The following is a 21,077-nucleotide window of genomic DNA, read 5'->3' on the forward strand; positions in this document are numbered from 1 at the left end:
AGGCTGTGTTCACATCGCCAAACCCAGTCCTCTTCCTGCGATCCGACCGAAGTCCGAGCCTCATCTCCCAGCCCCCGCCCTCCCCGGCGGCTGAGCAGACAAGCCTCTCAGGCTGGTGAGTGCTGGTTGGCACCGATCCTCTGTGCGGGAATCTCTCCGCTTTGCCCTCCGCCCCCTGTTGCTGCGCTCTCCTCCGCGGCTCCGAAGCTTCCCCCATCCGCCACCCGCAGTCTCCGCCCGCGAAGGGGCTTCTAGTGTGTGGAAACCTTTCCTCCTTCACAGCTCCCTCCCACTGGTGCAGGTCCCGTCCCTATTCTTTTGTCTCTGTTTTTTCTTTTTTCTTTTGCCCCACCCAGGTACGTGGGGAGTTTCTTGCCTTTTGGGAGGTCTGAGGTCTTCTGCCAGCGTTCAGTAGGTGTTCTGTAGGAGCAGTTCCACGAGTAGATGTATTTCTGATGTATTTGTGGGGAGGAAGGTGATCTCCGCGTCTTACTCTTCCGCCATCTTCCCAGCTCTCCCTTCACATCATCTTTATCCATTTATCTGTTGATGGACTCTTGGGTTGCTTTCATATCTTGGGTATTGTAAATAATGCTGCTATGAACATTGAGGTGCATGTATCTTTTCGAATTAGTGTTTTTGTTTTGTTTTTTGATATATACCCAGGAGTAGAATTGCTGGGTCATATGGTAGTTCTATTTTTAGTTTTTTGAGGAACCTCCATACTGTTTTCCACAGTGGCTGCACCAATTTATATTCCCACAAACGGTGTACTAATGTTCCTCTTCTCCACATCCTTGCCAATGTTTGCTATTTGTAGACTTTTTGATGCTAGTCATTTTGACAGGTGTGAAGTGATATCTTATTGTGGTTTTGATTTGTATTTTTTAATGACTAGCGATGTTAAGCATCTTTTCATGTGCCTGTTGCCCATTTGTATGTCTTCTTTGGAAAATGTCTATTCAGGTCTTCTGTCTTTTTTTTAATTGGATTTTTTAAAATATTAAGTTGTATGAGCTATTTATATGTTTTGGATATTAACCTCTTATGATTCATATCATTTGCAAATATTTTCTCCATTCAGCAGTTTGTCTTTTTTTTTTTGTCCATGGGTTTTTTTGCTGTGCAAAAGTTTTTAAGTTTAATTAGACCCCATTTGTTTTTTACTTTTGTTTCTTTTGCCTTAGGAAACAGATCCAAAAAAATATTGCTACAATTTATGTCAAAGAGTGTTCTGCCCATGTTTCCTTCTAGGAGTTGTATGGTTTTCAGTCTTACATTTAGGTCTTTAATCCACTTTCAGTTTATTTTTGTGTATGGTATGAGAAAATGTCCTAATTTAATTCTTTTACATGTAGCTGTCCATTTGCCAGTCTTTAAATATACAAAGGGACTGTATTCAGTGAGTGGCAGCCAGCTGTTTGCAAACCCAGATGTGCATAGAACAAGATAAAATGCGTGTAAACTAAATTAGGAGGGACTTCATTTTGTTTGGAATCGTTTCTTATAAGCAATGAAGTTATTGAATAAATCTTCTCTGAAAATGATGAGAGTTTCTCCTTTATATATAGAGGGCTCTGCATGCTGCTGCTGAAGAAGATGCACAGATTATGTATCTTAAAGTTTCTTCTCACAACTTTCTATTGTCAAAACTTCAGTAGATGGGACTATCCCAAAGCAAGCTCTCCCTCCCTTTATAGCTTCTCAGTTACCCCACCTAACAAAGCCATCTGTAAATTTTACATCTGTGAGAAATTTTTAGTATAGTAATGAAGGCTTCTGTGAACTAAGTTCATCATTGAGACAGATAAGATTCTAGTTTCTGAACAGCCATTCAAAGAAAAAAAATCAGCTGCACATAAAGAAATAGGGTTAAATTATCATTACTGGTATTTTTCCTACAGAGTCTTTCCTTAAAATAATTTATCTTCAATTACTTTTTTTTCTAAAGACTGACATTTTAGACTTTGGCATTTGGTCCAATTCTGCAAAATTTTGAATTACAGAAAAAAGTAGATGTATTAACTGACTGGTATGTTGTAAAAATCTTTTTCTAAGATGCAAGGAATAGGTTGATTGAATAGCTTTTCAAAATAGGTGTAAAATTTTTAAATCCCTATTCTATCACAGCTTTCCTCACAGAAATGACAGTAATCTGACTGAATTTCTTAACTAAATTATGCAGAATCATCCACATCAAGCAACACTTATTTTTTTCATGGTATAGAGAATCGTAGTCTGGCAATGTTAGGCTCACAATATAAACAAAGATATCGAGGTTAATTCCTTTGCCTGGTATTACTTGCTAGGTCCTCTGGCAGAGCCCTGATTAGATCCCAGGCCTCTTGATTCCCAGGTTAATACAATTTCTAGTAAATCAGGCTGCTTCTAACCTATTGGTGTATGTCTCCTACAACTAATTCACCAACATTCGGTGAAGTCACTTAAATGATTATGTAGCCAAAATAACTCTGAAGGAAACTTCCTGGGAAGGTTTCAGTACTTGCCTTTTAATATTCATTGTTCCTTCTGAATCCAAACAGGCTTGCTCTGAAAGTATTCTTCCCATAATCATTGGTCTCAAAGCATACCTATTTTGAAATCAATACTTATTTAATAGCTGAAAAATATTCCTAATAAATTGGTGAGGAAAAACATTATAGAACAAAATGTAAACACACAAACACACACACAACACTTCTCTGAAAAAAGAAAGCAAACAAAAATATTGACCATTCCCATCTCTGAGTGATCATATTTTCAGCTGTTCTTTTTTTCCGATTTCCTTGCTTAGCTATAATATTTTAAATCCAACAGTAAACATATATTGCTTTTATGAGGCCAAAAAAAAACAAAAGGCTCTCAAGTCCCAATCTTGTGATTTTGATTGGGAACATAATTTAAAGTGAGCGTACTTGAGAACTCGTTAGCATTTTGTAGTTCAAATGGAGAGCAGCAATGAACAGCTAACATTTGAGGCTATCAGACAGTCTGCCTACTTGTGAACATTATTCTAAGTATAATTTTCCAGTGAAATGATTTGGTTCTTAATACTGCTCAAATATGCCCTCAAATATTAATATCTTAGTGTCTAAAAAGCTACTCAAATTTGACATTCAGTATATTAGGTAATCTGAATTAAAAGCACTCCATTCTGAAATAAGGTTTGATTTTTATTAGGGCAAAAGCAGCCTACTAAAAAAAATACATTCTTAGTTTTCAATGTATAATTATAATTCTATTGTATAAATGTCATTAATTTGCCTCAAAAATTGTAATTACTCACTATTTCATGATCTATTCAAATGGTTCAATCAACACTCTTTCACTAAGGAGGTAAAATCATAGAAATAAACCCAAAGTATAAAAGGAACACAAAACATTATTTTTACATTTTGGTGCTGGTTGAACATATTTTAGGAACAGATGTCCTTCTAAACTCTCTTGGCATGTCAGTATATAATGAATCACCCTTAGGACCTATGACATCTTTAAACCTAACCTAACTTTTAATCACTAGTGTAAGTCCGCTTACTGGTATTTGGTTTTCAGTATAAGGCAATGTACCACAATCTTGTTTAAAGTGGATTTTTACATTCTTGAAGCAAACCAGAGGTATAGCTCTATTTGAATGGCCCCTGCTTTGACTAAAATCATTGAGGCTGGAAAGATTTTTATGTAACAATTTGTTTAAGAGCTCCAAATCAAACTCTGCCGATTATTAATAATCAAATAGTAAATCAACACTGGGACTTCTTTTCTCTGGAACCAAAACTTTAACCCTATAGCTCTCGTTATCTGATTTAATCTTTATCCCATTAGCCATTCTTATTATTTCCTGGATTGTTCTGTGTATCATTTCCAGCTGAGTTCTTCTGAAATTATTTCCATCGTTATTACCATGATAGCTCAGCTGTGGAGAGGGCTTCATATGACTGGGAATCTTAGTCCTCTTGGGGCTTGCTAAGGAATGTCTAAAATCCCACTGTTCCAAATACATCTCCACTCTGTTTGACTGTTTTAAAACTGTTCTCTTTGTAATCTGGAGAGTGTTAGAGGTAGGAAAGGAGGGAGAAGTAAATTCTCCCAATGGAGTAGAAATAGTTAAGGACTGAATGTGAGGAACTGTGTCTCCCAGAATAATGTTGGTTTGGGCTCTGGTGTCAAGATTATATCTAGGAGTATGAACATCTGGGCCTAATGAGATTTCAGCATGCATTTGGATCGTGAATAAACAACCTTTCTCCAACCTGGTCACCGCTGGCTACATCAATAAAAGGCTTGTCGATGATTAAAAAAATCATTCTCTGACACCTATTGACCAACTATCTTCCCCAAACAGGGCAGATTTAATCACTCTGGAAAGCAATTCCATTCATGGATTATAGGGAAAATAAGATAGGCAATTTCTAGCTGTTTTTCACCCCAAAACAGTCACACACACACACACACACACACACACACTCACACACACACACACACACACCCTTGTGTAGAGAGCTCTCCTGCTTCTTGGCATACCCATCAACCTCACAGGAGGGGTCCTGAGGAAGGATTTCACACACAACTGACTGGACTAGCAATATTAGTGACTGCTATTCGGACAGCTTTTAAAATGCAAGTGTTAATTCAAGGTGAGAAATATATCCTCTTCTTAACAGGCTTTTTCTTCGTTGACTCTGGTTATTTTGGGCAGAGCCCAAAGGACACATATGTTCTAAATACAAGAATTGGGGAGGAAAGGTCGCAATTACACGTGTGTTGCTTCCACAGAGCACAGATGGGAGGCAGCCTAGGAGCTGAGGGAGGGGCCCTGAGTGGAGGAGAAATGCCGGTGTGACTCCACCCCCTTAGGCTTCTGCACAGCCCATGTCCCATCCGATATAAACAGGTCTGGTCGCACCCTCAAACGATTTCTAAGCTTTCTGTCAATAACCTAGGATTCACAGAGTATGAGAGTGAATCTTTTCCTTCTTCCCTCTGCACTTAGTGGTTAACTCGAGAAAAAAAAAAATGTAGTCTTTGTTTCCAACGTTGTTTTAGGAATATCAGGAAATTCATTTGAACAAGATGTGTTAAAATATTATTCCTATGTAAATGAAACAAGTATGGAACTCAGGGGGATAAGGAAATACAAAAGATTAAAAGCATTAAAAATTATTCTAGGGTAAAGTCTGGATCTGAGGTGCTGCAAAGCCCCTTCCAACTCTGAGATTCTAAAGCTTTATCACCTATATTTGTATGGCATATCAAATTTACAAAGTACGTTCATATTTATTCTCTAATTTGAATTTTACAATTATCTTAAGTCAAAACACATGAGCCCCACAGATAAAGAAACTGAGGCCGAGGGATTTTGGATGATTCTTCCAAAGTCACCAACTTCTTGCAATGGTTGAATTCTGATTCTGATCAAGGTTTCCTGACTCCCAATCCAATGTTTTACGGCCTTTAAATCACACAGTACTCCATGCAAAGATATGAGATAAGTTATACCAACATATTGGAAAGCCTCTTGGCTAAGATAGGGTTCTAAATGAGCAAATTTGTGCAGATAAACTCACTAAAGCTGTTTTTATTCTGTTGCCTTGAGCATGCCAAAATCTGGTAGACGTATGGTCCCGGCCTTCAAGAATGTTAGCTGTTAAAGATAATAGAATTGTAAATTAGTTCCCTTTCCACTTATATTATTTAGACTTACTCAACAAGCAAGGAGCACATATACTCAGGTTCCGGGTGGGGTTTATAGTTGGGATAAAAGGAGAAGTAAGAAAGGACGGAACCTGGTCTCCTAAGGCTTTAAGGAGAACTGGGACATCATTACAGTGAGTACAACTGCATCTTCACAGTTCGGGATCCACAAAAGCTGGAGAAGTGAGAGAACATCTCTGGGAAGCCAGTGTGAATGCACATCTCCTGTGCCCAGGACTCCATCCTTACAGCCCTGCTCCTTTCTCTGGTTGTTTCTTTATCTTCCATGTAAATTAACCTGTCTCTACACTCCTTTTCTATGTCTCATATCTTTTATTTATTTGAGCAGATTATTATTGCCTTCTTGGATAATATTATTACCCAAAGTAATATATTACCTTCTTTAATTTTTCTGAGCTATTCTACTTTTGACTTACCTCTGCTTAGAGGATGAGTTTGAATGTGCTAGTTACCAGCACAGACTTACTGGGGTTCTGACCACCTTTATATATAGGTCTATTGCCTATATCTTTGGGTCATGTACCCCATCCTCAGCTTTCCCAAGGGTTGTGAGGTCACGTGGCACAAACCATAGTTACCATAAGCAAGGACTATTATTTTTGGCAGTGCTTTTATTTCTTTTTATTTTTTTACACTTTTTATTTTATATTGGAGTATAGTTGATTAACAATGTTGTGATACTTTCAGGTGTACAGCAAAGTGATTCAGTTATACATATAATTGGAGTATAGTTGATTAACAATGTTGTGATACTTTCAGGTGTACAGCAAAGTGATTCAGTTATACATATACATATACATGTATATGTATATCTACATATGTATGTAGATATATGTATATACATATATGTATATCTACATATACATGTAGATATACATATACATGTATCTATTCTTTTCAAATTCTTTTCCCATTTAGGTTGTTACAGAATACTGAGCAGAGTTCCCTGGGCTATACAGTAGGTCCTTGTTGGTTATCCTTTTTCAATAAAGCAGTGTGTACATGTCAATCCCAAACTCCCTAACTATCCCTCCCCCCTACCCTTCCTCCCTGGTAATCATAAGTTCGTTCTCTAAGTCTGTAAGTCTGTTTCTGTTTTGTAAATAAGTTCATTTGTATCATTTTTTTTAGATTCTGTATATAAGCAATATCATACAGTATTTCTCCTTCTCTGTCTGACTTACTTAACTCAGTGTGACAATCTCTAGGTCCATCCATGTTGCTGTAAATGGCATTATTTCATTCTTTTTAACAGCTGAGTAATATTCTATTGTATATATGTACCACATCTTCTTTATCCATTCCTCTGTTGATGGATATTTATGTTGCTTCCATGTCTTGGCTACTGTAAACAGTGCTGCAATGAACATTAGGGTGCATGTATCCTTTCGGACCATGTTAAGCAAGGACTTTATCCCAAGGATGGGGGCAGGCTAGAAGTCAGAGACCTCTCATGCACTATACTTCCTGGCGTTCCTTATGTTTTTAATCTTAACTTGCTAAATTTTTGTTTAAGTATTTCATTTTATTTTGAACAATCTGATTTATTGCTTCCTGTCTATTCTCTTGGACCCAGTTCCAAATAAACATATGTAAATATAAATATTTTAGTAACACTTCAGACAGTAAGAAAATTGGATAGACGTAATAACAAAATCAAATAAAGTAGAAGTCCTCTTACCTTATGCAATAAGGACCAGTAATTGGTTAGTAAAAAAGTCATTTAATGTGAGGGATACTTTTTAAATGATATGTTGTTTAAAGATCATATTTTAACTTAATACATGTAAATATCTTTTTATCAGAGTGTTCCGTAGTTATCCATGTTGTGTAAAGACCATCATTCCTAATACAGCGTCTCTAATTTCTAACTCTGACTTCTTTAAAGTAAAGTGAAAATTTAACACATTTGCAAATTAATGTTGGTGCGTAAGTCTTAAGATTTTGAGAATATTTTCCCAATCATTTATACATTTCTTATCTATACCTCATTTACAACGAAAATTTTATTTAGAACCACAGATTATCATGCCTTAATCAGAGAACTGAACTTAGTTTTGATAGAAATAACTGTTTTCCACTCATGTTTTACTCAGTTATATATTTGAATGTATTAAAAATTTTAAAATAAAACCATTTAAAATAACATTAAAATATTAAGTAACATAAGGCAGCAACAAAACTGATTCTTGATAAGTCTGTGACACAACTGATGGGAACAGTAGTACCAATATGGCTTGGAGAATAAAATAGTCTTAGTCTTCTGGTCATGAGAGTTTGCTGCACCATGAGCCTCAGTCACTGTGCTTTACAGAGAGAAGAGAGAGAATCCATTCAACCAGCAAGTGAGCTAAGGGGTTTTCCTGAACATATGTATTCGACGTGATTCATAATTTCTCTTAGGTTATAATAACATGTAAGGTTTAAAATGGAGAGGAAATTCCACTGGTGAATTTTAAATAAAAGTGATTTCCGTTAGAAGAATACAAAAGAACACACAATTAAGACTGGTCAGTATAGGTAAATAAACAATAAGAAACAGAAATAGGAACCGCCTCAGAATACACACAGAAATAAAATCCAAGTGAATGAAGTAAAAGTAGACTTCTGTTTGCCAAAAATTCAAGAAGCAGAGAACATGAAGGAGTATTTTGTAATAGACATTCTTTAAATGCACTGGAAAACCAGAAACGACAGGGAAACCAAAAAAAGAGAAATACCAAGTACATGAGCTGAGGCGTAGCTGCTCTTGGGGATGTGCTAATCTTGGATTTTAACACAGATTGAAACAGTAGCAGAGACACTGGAATTCAGAAACGCAAGGAGTTGGAACTGAGATCACCAACATAAGTTGGAACCTGAAGGGTCTGCACTCAATGAAAAGGTTAAAAAGAAAAAGGAAAAGGAGAGCCTCCAGGCACAGGGAGAATATAAGGAAGTTTACTTTAGTTTGGATTTTGAGGGGCTAAAAAAAAATTTCCCTGCATTGGGGCTGTACCAAACGTTGTCTGGCTTGGACGAGAAATCGCCATAGAAATCGCTCTTACACCGGGAATACTTCTGCTAAGAGTCATGGGATCAAAAAAACATAAAAATTCCCCGATAGGACATGGTTTCAACCTAGGCTGCACAGGATTCCTATGAGAATGAAAATGAGTTTACAGTGCAATTATAAAATAACAGGAAACAATCTACCAGGAATCGGACAGCATATACAACAGGAGATTTCAAATCCCGATAATAGCGGAAGATAGAACGATCTGACAGAGATTCCGAAGTAAATTGTTAAGATGATTAAAGAGAAAAAAAAAATAGAATTGAAGATGTAGACAAAAGGACACAAAAGCATACGAAAATAAGATGTAGTGATAAATGGATATAGAGGTGGCCGGATGGACAAATATGTGTACATCAAGTGTCGTAAAATGTTCATAGTAGAATATAGCTGGTGGTTATACGGGTGTTCAATGTAAAGTGACTTCTTATCTGTTTGAAATTTTTCATAGTAAAATACTGGGAGAAATATACTATGAACAAAGAATGGCAAGATATAAAAAGAATCAACTCAACAGCTATAAAAGCTGGGGAAATATTTACAAAACTGTTTGCAGGCATTAGCCATCAGCAAAGGACCACAATAAAATACCGAGGACCACAATAAAACTGGAATAAGCAGGTTTGGGAACAAATAAGAACCATCTCACCAGAAGTATACAACTCAAATGACAGAGACCAAAGTTTAGCATAGAGCACTGGCAGTGGTCCTCAGAGTGTGGTCGCCTGACTAGCAGCATCACCATCACCTAGAAACTTGTTAAAAAAGCAAATATTCAGGCTCCTCCACAGAACCACTGAATCAGAAACTCCAGGGCTAGAGCCCAGCGCTCTGATTCTGATGCTGTCTTATGCATCAGAGAATCACTGGTTATAGGGAAATAGAACTTCTGATATAAGGTAGCTAACAAAAAATTAATGATAACATTAATGATAACACATAATCTTGAGAGAATTCCCTTTCAGGTCCAAAATGAATAGTATTATCACTTCTTTCAATGGAGTACTTGCAAATAATTTTACTTTCTACATTAAAAATGTTGGTGAATTTTATTGTCAAACTATTAAAACTGATAAGGAAGTTCAGCAAAGTCATGCTGGATATAGGATTAATATGCAAGTTATATAAAATTTAAATGTGCTTCTACAAGGCAAAACTATTTATAAAATGTAATTTTTAAAAGATATTTATTATATTATTATAAATATATTGTATTTATTATATTTATTATAACCCAACTATAACAAATCTAAACCTAGTAATCTACATTATAATAACTTTCACTGTATTTATATTATTCATTCACAGCTCAGCTACCACTACATTATCACCATTACATGCAGGAAACAAAATACCTATTATCACAACCCTTACCCTGGCTACCCTGCTATCAATAGGAAGACTCCCGCCAGTATCAGAGTTCATACCCAAATCAATAATCATCCAAGAAATGACAAAAAAAAATAACATTATTTTGCCCACACTAATAACCATCACAGCACTACCTAACTTGTATTTCTACATACGACTCACTCCACAGCACTGATAATGTTCCCCTCCACAAACAACACAAAAATAAAATGGCAATTTGACTCTACAAAGCAAATAACCCTCCTACCAACCATGATCGTAATATGCAGTATACTCCTACCCCTCACAGCAATACTATCAGTATTGGAATAGGAATTTAGGTTAAACCAAACCAAGGGCCTTCAAAGCCCTAAGCAAGTATAATTTACTTAATTCCTGCCTAATTAGGGTTGCAAGACTATATACTACATCAACTGAATGCAAGTCAAACACTTTAATTAAGCTAAATCCTCCCTAGACTGGAGGGATACATCTCCCAGGAATTCCCGTGTCCCCTGCATCAGCAGGCGGACTCTCAACCACTGCGCCACCAGGGAAGTCCTGGAATTTTTAGTTAACAGCTAAATACCCTGGTCAACTGGCTTCAATCTACTTCTCCCACCACCAGGGAAAAAAAGGACTTCGAGATGGGATAATCCTATTATCTCAGAGTCCTCTTTTTTACCGGATTCTTTTGAGCCTTCTACCACGTAAGCCTTGCCGCTGCACCTGAATTAGGCGGGTGCTGGCCGCCAACAGGCATTCGCCCTCTAAATCCACCAGAAGTACCACTCCTTAACACTTCCGTGCTACTAGCCTCTGGTGTATCTACTACTTGAGCCTACCACAGCCTTATGGAGGGGAAACCGCAAGCATGTACTCCAAGCCCTTTTTATTACAATCGCCCTAGGCATATATTTTACACTCCTACAAGCCTCAGAGTACTATGAAGCACCCTTTACAATTTCAGACAGAGTATACGGATCAACTTTCTTCACAGCCACAGGATTCCACTGACTGCACGTAATTATTGGGTCCACCTTCCTCATTATCTGTTTTCTACGCCTATCAATATATCACTGTACGTCCAACCATCACTTCGGCTTTGAAGCCACTGCTTGATACTGGCATTTTGTAGATGTTGTATGACTATTCCTTTATATATCTATCTATTGATGAGGCTCATAGTTCTTTCAGTATTAATTAGTACAACTGACTTCCAATCAGCTTTGGTATAACCCGAAAAAGAATAATAAACTTAATACTGGCCCTATTGACAAACACAGAACTGGCCTCATTGCTCACACTCATCGCTTTCTGACTCCCCAAGCTGAATATTTATACAGAAAAAACAAGGCCTAATGAATGTGGATTTGACCCCATAGGATCAGCCCGCTTGCCTTTTTCTATAAAATTCTTCCTAGTAGCAATCACATTTCTTCTCTTGGACCTAGAGATTCCCCTTCTACTGCCCCTCCCCTGAGCACCTCAAACAAATCATCTAAAAACAGTACTCACCACAGCCCTGCTCCTAATCTCATTATTGGCAATTAGCCTGGCCTATGAATGAACTCAAAAGGCCCTAGGATGAACTGAATATGGTATTTAGTTTAAAACAAATGATTTCAACTCATTTGATTATGACTAAATTTATAATTACCAAGTGCCTTTAGTATATACAAATATTATTATAGCTTTCACAGTATCTCTTGTAGGACTGCTAATATATCGATCCCACTTAATATCCTCACAATTATGTCTAGAAGGCATAATATTATCGTTATTCCTCATGGCAACCCTAATGATCCTAAATTCACACTTCACTTTAGCCAGCATAATACCAATCATCCTGTTAGTGTTCGCAGCCTGTGAGGCCACACTCAGATTATCCTTACTAGTAATAGTATCAAACGCATATGGCACCGACTACGTACAAAACCTTAACCTCCTCCAATGCTAAAATTTATTGTCTCTATGATTATATTAATACCCCTGACTTGGTTATCAAAAAATAATATAATTTGAATTAACTCTACAGCCCATAGCCTACTAATTAGCCTCACAAGCCTGCTTCTCCTTAAGCAGTTTAATGATAATAGCCTTAATTTCTCATTGATGTTCTTTTCCAACTCCTTATCTATTCCACTATTGATCTTAATGATATGACTCCTACCACTAATATTAATAGCCAGCCAATCTCACCTGCTCAGAGTCACCGACCCAAAAAAAACTATATATCACTATACTAATCATATTACAAATATTTTTAATCATAACATTTACAGCCACAGAACTAATTTTATTTTACATTATATTCGAGGCTACACTAGTTCCTATACTCATTATCATCACTCGATGAGGTAACCAGACAGAACACCTTAATGCAGGACTCCACTTTTTATTCTACACACTAGTCAGGCCACTCCCACATCTAGTAGCATTCGTATATATCCAAAACACTACAGGCTCCCTAAATTTCTTAGTACTCCAATATTGAACCCAAGCACTACCCAATTCCTGATCTAACGCTTTCATATGACTAGCCTGCATAATAGTTTTTATGTTAAAAGTACCCCTCTATGGCCTCCACCTTTGACTACACAAAGCACATGTAGAAGCCCCCATCGTAGGCTCTATAGTCCTTGCAGCCTGTTACTAAAACTTGGGGGCTACTGCACACTGCCAATTACGGCAATACTCAACCCGCTGACAGAATGCATAGCATATCCCATTCTTATGCTTTCCCTATGAGGAATCATCCTAACCAGTTCAATCTGCACCAAACAGACCTAAAATCACTTATCACATATTCTTCCATCAGCCATATAGCGCTTTTCATTGCAGCTATTCTTATCCAGACGCCTTGAAGTTATATAGGAGCCACTGCTTTAATAATCACCCACAGCCTCACATCATCTATACTACTCGGCCTCGCAAACTCAAATCACGCGCGAGTCCATAGCTGAGCAATAATCTTAATCCAAGGCCTACAAACCTTCCTCCCACTAATAGCCACTTGATGACTGCTAGCAAGCCTAACAAACTTAGCCTTATCCCCAGCTATTAGTCTGGTTGGAGAGTTGTTTGTGGTTATATCATCCTTCTTGTGATCAAATTTTACCATTATCTTAATAGGAGCCAACATTGTAATCACAGCCTTATACTATCTCTATATATTAATTACAACACAATGTGGTAAATACACACACCGTATTAATAACATTACACCCTCTTTCACATGAGAAAATGCCCTTATAGCCCTTCATGTTTTATCCCTCCTACTCTTGTCACTAAACCCCAAAATTATCCTAGGCCCCCTGTATTGTAACTATAGTTTAAAAAAAACACTAGATTGTGAATCTTGTAACAGAATACTGAAACTTCTTATTTACTGAGAAAGTATGCAAGAACTGCTAATTCATGCTCCCATGCCTAATAGTATGGCTTTTTCAAGCTTTTAAAGGATAGTAGTTATCCATTGGTCTTAGGAACCAAAAAATTGGTGCAACTTCAAGTAAAAGTAATAAACGTATTTTCCTCTTTCACTCTGGTCACACTGCTTATACCAACAATCCCAATTATAGTAACTAATACAGATCTTTACAAAAGCAACAAATATTCATCATATGTAAAAAAATACTGTCTCATGTGCTTTCATTACCAGCCTAATTCCAAGAATATTTGTCCACACAGGCCAAGATACAGTTATTTCAAACTGACATTGGATCACTGTTCAAACGCTTAAATTAACACTTAGCTGCAAAATAGATTACTTCTCAATAATATTCGCACCAGTAGCATTATTTGTCACGTGGTCCATTATGGAGCTCTCAATATCATACACACACTCAGATCCCTACGTAAACCGGTTCTTCAAATATCTACTCTTCTTCCTCATCACCATGCTAATTCTTGTTACTGCCAACAACCTCTTCCAACTTTTTATTGGGTGAGAGGGAGTTGGAATTATATCCTTCCTGCTCATTGGGTGGTGAGACGGGAGAACAGACACAAACACAGTTGCTCTCCAGGCAATCCTATATAACCGCATTGGGGATATTGGATTTATTATATCAATAGCATGATTCCTGTTTAACCTAAACACATGAGACCTGCAACACATTTTTATACTAGACTTAAATCACTCAAATCTCCCCCTCATAGGACTCGTACTAGCTGCAGCTGGAAAATCAGCCCAATTTGGACTTCACCCCTAAATCCCCTCAGCAATAGAAGGCCCTACTCCTGTATCAGCCTCGCTCCACTCAAGCACAATAGTTGTAGCAGCAATCTTCTTGCTTATTAGATTTTACCCTTTAACAGAAAACAACAAACTTATTCAAACCATAACACTATGCTTAGGAGCCCTTACCACCCTATTCACAGCAATATGTGCCCTCACCCAAAATGACATTTAAAAAATGGTCGCTTTCTCCACTTCGAGCCAATTAGGCCTAATAATGGTAACAATTGGCATCAACCAACCCTATCTAGTGTTCTTGCACATCTGCACACATGCTTTTTTTAAGGCCTGCTATTCATATGCTCCAGATCTATTATTCACAGCCTGAATGACGAACAAGATATTCGAAAAATAGGAGGCCTGTTCAAAGCTCTACCTTTCACCACAACAGCCCCTATTATTGGAAGTTTAGCACTGACAGGAATGCCTTTCCTCACCAGCTTCTATTCTAGAGACCTGATCATCGAAACTGCTAACACGTCTTGTACCAATGCCTGAGCCCTGAGAATAACGCTAGTTGCCACCTCCCTCACAGCTGTCTATAGTGCTCGCATTATGTTCTTCACACTACTAGGACAACCTCCCTTCTCTCCCTTAACCTCAATCAATGAAAACAACACACTCCTAATTAACTCCATCAAACGCCTACTAATTGGAAGTGTCTTTGCCAGGTTTATTATCTCCAGCAACATCCCCCCAACAAAGGTCCCCCTAAAAACCATGCCCCTATACCTAAAATTAACTGCCCTTACAGTGACCATCCTGGGCTTTGTACTAGCACTTGAAATTAATCTTAACACACAAAACTTAAAATTTATTTACCCTTCAAATACCCTCAAATTCTCTAGTCTTTTAGGACATTTCCCCACTATCATGCACCATTTACCTCCCTACCTAGACCTATCAATAAGCCAAAAATCAGCATCCTCCCTCTTAGACTTAATCTGACTAGAAAAGATTTTACCAAAAACCACATCCCTTATTCAATTAAAGCTCTCCATGCTAGTCTCAAGCCAAAAAGGCCTTATCAAACTATATTTCCTATCGTTCCTTATTACCCTCATCCTTAGCATGCTTTTATTTAATTACCACAAGTAGTCTCCATAATAACTACAACACCAATAAACAGCGACCAGCCAGTAAAAATTACCAACCAGGTACCATAACTATATAATGCCGCAAGACCCATAGCTTCCTTGCTAAAAAAAACCAGAATCACCAGTGTCATAAATAACCCAGTTTTCCAGCCCATTAAACACAGCTTCCACCTCTTCATCCTTTAAAACATACAGCACCCTTAAAAACGCTATTACCAATCCTGAAAGAAATGTCCCCAAAACAGTCTTATTAGAAACCCAAACTTCAGGATACTGCTCAGTGGCCATAGCCATCATATAACCAAACATATCCAAAATCCCTCCTAAATAAATCAAAAACACCATCAAGCCTATAAAAATGAACCACCAAAATTCAAAACAATCCCACACCCAACACCACTACTCACAATCAACCCAAAGCCCCCATATATAGGGGAAGGTTTTGAAGAAAACCCCACAAAACTAATCACAAAAATAACCCTTAAAATAAATACGATATATGTCATCATCATTCCCACATGGATTCTAACCATGACTAATGACATGAAAAATCATCATTGTCATTCACTATAAGAACACCAATGACCAACATCTGAAAATCACACCCACGAATAAAAATCATCAACAGTGCATTTATTGACCTCCCAACCCCATCAAATATCTCGTCATGATGAAATTTTGGTTCTCTATTAGGTATTTGTTTAATTCTACAAATCCTAACAGTCTTGTTCCTAGCAATACACTACACACAATATACAATAACTGCCTTCTCATCAGTAGCACACAACTGCTGAGACGTTAACTATGGATGAATCATTTGATACATACATGCAAACGGAGCTTTCTTTTTCTTTATTTGCCTTTACATTCACATAGGACGTGGTCTATATTATGGATCCTACACCTTTCTAGGAACATGAAACATTGGAATTGTTCTGCTATTTACAGTTATAACCACTGCATTCATAGGCTACGTGCTACCATGAGGACAAATATCATCTTGAGGGGCAACAGTCATTACCAACCTTCTCTCAGCAATCCCATATATTGACGCTACTCTTGTCGAATGGATCTGAAGTGGCTTTTCCATAGATAAGGCAACTCTTCCACGATTTTTTTGCCTTCCATTTTATTCTCCCTTTCATCATTACAGCACTAGCAGCTGTCCACCCACTATTTCTCCACGAAACAGGATCCAACAACCCCACAGGAATCCCATCTGACATAGACAAAATTCCATTCCACCCCTATTACACAATCAAAGACATCTTAGGTGCCCTGTTACTAATTCTAATCTCACTAATACTTGTCCTATTCTCACCCAACTTACTAGGAGACCCCAACAACTATACCCCAGCAAACCCACTCAACACACCACCACACATTAAACCAGAGTGATATGTTCTATTTGCATATGCAATTCTACGAACAATCCCTAACAAACTAGGAGGAGTCCTAGCCTTAATACTTTCAATCCTAATTTTAATATTTGTCCCAATACTCCACACATCCAAACAACTAAGTATAACATTTGGACCCCTTAGCCAATGCTTATTTTGAGTACTAGTAGCAGATCTACTAACACTAACATGAATCAGAGAGCAACCTGTAGAACACCACTTCATCATTATCGGACAACTAGCATCTATTTTATGCTTTCTTCTAATCCTAGTACTAATGCCAGTAACTAGCATCATTGAAAACAATCTCCTAAAATGAAGAGTCCTTGTAGTATATCATATTACCCTGGTCTTGTAAACCAGAAAAGGAGAACAACACACCCTCCCCAAGACTCAAGGAAGAAGCCTCAAGCTTTACTGCCAGCACCCAAAACTGGAATACTACTTAAACTATTCCCTGAAATTTTATTATAGGACATTTACAGAAACTGTTAAGTACTATGTCAGTATTAAAACAGCTCATCTTATCACAAGCTATTATGTACATCGTGCATAAATGTACTACCACATCAATAAGTACATACACCCCATATGTACATATTACATTATATGTATAATCATGCATTACATTATTTACCCCAAGCTTATAAGCATGTACATCATATTATTAGCATTACATAGTACATATAGATTATTAATCGTACATAGTACATTAAGTCAAATCATTCCCAGTCAACATGGCTATTCCGTCCATTAGACCACGAGCTTAAGCACCAGGTGGGGGTTTCTATTAATGAACTTTGTCAGACATCTGGTTCTCACTTCAGGGCCATCTCATCTAAAATGGCCCACTCTTTCCCCTTAAATAAGACATCTCGATGGACGAATGACTAATCAGCCCATTTTCACACACAACTGTGGTTTCATGCACTTGGTATTTTTTAATTTTTATGGGGGGATGCTTGGACTCAGCTATGACCTTTAAAGGTCTTAACACAGTCAAGCAAATTGCAGCTGGACTTTAATTGAAAATTATTTACCAGCATCGACAATCCATGGTGTGCAATTCAGTCAGTGGTTATAGGACATAACAATATTATATGTATATACATGTGCAATAAACACTAGCATTCCACTTTCCCCACCTCCTCTAAAAATAAGCACCTATCAAATCAGGCAACCTCAAAAACACCCCCATCATACCAATAAACTGTTTAGATATTCACTACCCATATAGACAGACATCCCCCTAGATTCATTAACCACTTTATCAAAAATTTAATACTAAATCTGACACAAACCACAGAACACAGCCATATAACTATCACCTGTACACAACAAGTTGATGTAGCTTAAATCTCTAAAGCAAGCACTGAAAATGCCTAGATGAGCTTGCTACCTCCATAAACACACAGGTTTGGTACCAGCCTTTCTACTAATTTTTAATAGAATTACACATGCAAGTATCTGCACTCCAGTGAGAATTCCCTCTAAATCACTAAGATTAAAAGGAGCAGGTATCAAGCACACTATACCAGTAGCTCATAACACCTTGCTCGACCACATCCTGACGGGAGGCAGCAGTGATAAAAATTAAGCCATAAACAAGAGTTCCACTAAGCCATGTTAATTAAGGTAGGTACATTTCGTGCCAGCCACCTCGGTCATACGATTAACCCAAGTTAATAGAAATACATCTTAAAGCGTGTTAAAGAGTAATACAAAATAAAGTTAAATTTTAATTAAGCTGTTAAAAGCCGTAATTAAAGACAGACTATGAAAGTGACTTTAGCACGTCCTGATTACATGACAGCTATGACCCAAACTGGGATTAGATACTGCACTATGCTTAGCCCTAAACCAAAATAATTATAAGAACAAGATTATTTACCAGAGTACTATTAGCAACAGCTGAAAACTCAAAGGACTTGGTGCTTCACCTCCCTCTAGAGGAGCCTGTTCTATAATCGATAAACCCCGATAAACCTCACCAACCCTTGCTAATGCAGTCTATATACCGCCATCTTCAGCAAACCCTAAAAAGGAATAAAAGTAAGCGCAACTATAGCATATAAAAACGTTAGCTCAAGGTGTAACCCATGGGGTGGGAAGAAATGGGCTACATATTCCACAGCAAGAACATTCTCTTACCTGCACGAAAGTTTTTATGAAACCTAAAAACCAAAGGAGGATTTAGTAGTAGATTAAGAGTAGAGTGCTTAATTGAATGAGGCCATGAAGCATGCACACACCACCTGTCACTCTCCTCGAGTATATTACAAAAATCATAACCTACTGGCAAATACTAGTTTATTTTGTGAAAGGAGATAAGTTGTAACCAGGTAAGCATACTGGAAGGTGTGCTTGGATAAATCAAAGCATAGCTTAAATAAAGCACCTAGTTTACACCTAGGAGATTTCATAACCTATGAATGACTTGAACTAAATCTAGCCCACACCCCTTCCCATTATATTAGCATGAACCGATCAAATAAAACATTCACCTAACATTTAAATTATAGGAGATAGAAATTTAAATACTTATGGCACTATAGAGAAAGTACCATAAGGGAATGATGAAAAAAACATTAAAAGTAACAGAAAGCAAAGCTTACACCTTGTACCTTTTGCATAATGATTTAACTAGCAAAATTTTAACAAAGAGAACTTAAGTTAAACCACCTGAAACCAGACGACCTACTTATGAACAGTTATTAGAACAAACTCATCTATGTGGTAAAATAGAAGATTTATAAGTAGAGGTGACAAGCCTAATGAGCCTGGTGATAGCTGTTTGTCCAGAAAAAGGATTTCGGTTCAACTTTAAATAACACTAAGGACCCCTTATAGGTTTTAATGTATATTTAAATGTTAGTCTAAAAAGGTACAGCTTTTCAGAAATGGGTACAACCTTAACTAGAGATAAATATAAATATACCTTAATATCAATATTAAATAAATTAACTCCTAGTCTTATTACTGGACTAATCTATAAAATTACAGAAGCAATACTGTTAATATGAATAACGAGATATTTCTCCTTGCACAAGTTTATATCAGCAACTAATAATATACTGATAATATACTGATAGTTAACAGTAAATAAATACAGCCCAACACTAAACTATTTATTAAATACACTGTTAAGCCAACACAGTTGTGCACCCAAGGAAAGATTTTAAAAAGTAAAAGGAACTCGGCAAACACAAACCCCGCCTGTTTACCAAAAACATTCACCTCTAGCATTATTTGTATTGGAGGCACTGCCTGCCCGGTGACAACTGTTAAATGGCTGTGGTATCCTGACGTGCAAAGGTAGCATAATCATTTGTTCTCTAAATAGGGACTTGTATGAATGGCCACATGAGGGTTTTACTGTCTCTTACTTTTAATCAGTGAAATTTACCTCCCTGTGAAGAGGCGGGGATACTGAAAAATGATGAGAAGACCCTATGGAGCTTCAATTAGTTAATCAAAAAAAACATGATTAAACCATCAAGGGATAACAAAATTTCACATGGGTTGACAATTTTGGTTGGGGTGACCTCGGAGCCCAAAAAAAACTCCTAGTGATTGAAGCTTAGTCTCACTAGTCAAAGCATAGTATCACTTATTGATCCAAAACATTGATCAACAAAACAAGTTACCCTAGGGATAACAGCGCAATCCTATTCTAGAGCTCATATCAACAATAGGGTTTACGACCTCGATGTTGGATCAGGACACCCCAATGGTGTAACCGCTATTAAAGTTCGTTTGTTCAACGATTAAAATCCTACGTGATCTGAGTTCAGACCGGAGTGATCCAGGTCGGCTTCTCTCTATTATGTATTTCTCCCAGTACGAAAGGACAAGAGAAATAAGGCCCACCTTAAGCAAGCACCTTTAAAATAATTAATGATATAATCTCAACTTAATAAGCAAACACAAAACAATCACCTGAGGCCAGGGTCCATTTAGGGTGGCAGAGCCTGGTAATTGTGTAAAACTTAAACCTTTATACCCAGAGGTTCAAATCCTCTCCTTAACAAAATGTTTATAATCAATATTCTAAGGCTTGTTATCCCTATTCTTCTAGCCATAGCATTTTTAACATTGGTAGAATGAAAAATTCTAGGCTACGTACAACTCCAAAAAGGACCGAAAATTCTAGGACCACATGGCCTACTTCAACCCATTGCTGATGCAATCAAACTATTCATTAAAGAACCACTATGACC

General features: G+C 37.3%; 1 pseudogene; it reads left to right on the forward strand.

Annotated features, from left to right (window-relative positions):
• Positions 1-11,872: 11,872 nt before the first annotated feature.
• Positions 11,873-15,458, forward strand: LOC129392196 (NADH-ubiquinone oxidoreductase chain 5-like; annotated as a pseudogene).
• The last annotated feature ends 5,619 nt before the right edge of the window (positions 15,459-21,077 follow it).

This window comes from Physeter macrocephalus, chromosome 1 (genome assembly GCF_002837175.3).
Source record: "Physeter macrocephalus isolate SW-GA chromosome 1, ASM283717v5, whole genome shotgun sequence".
In the NCBI taxonomy this organism is placed as follows: Eukaryota; Metazoa; Chordata; class Mammalia; order Artiodactyla; family Physeteridae; genus Physeter; species Physeter macrocephalus.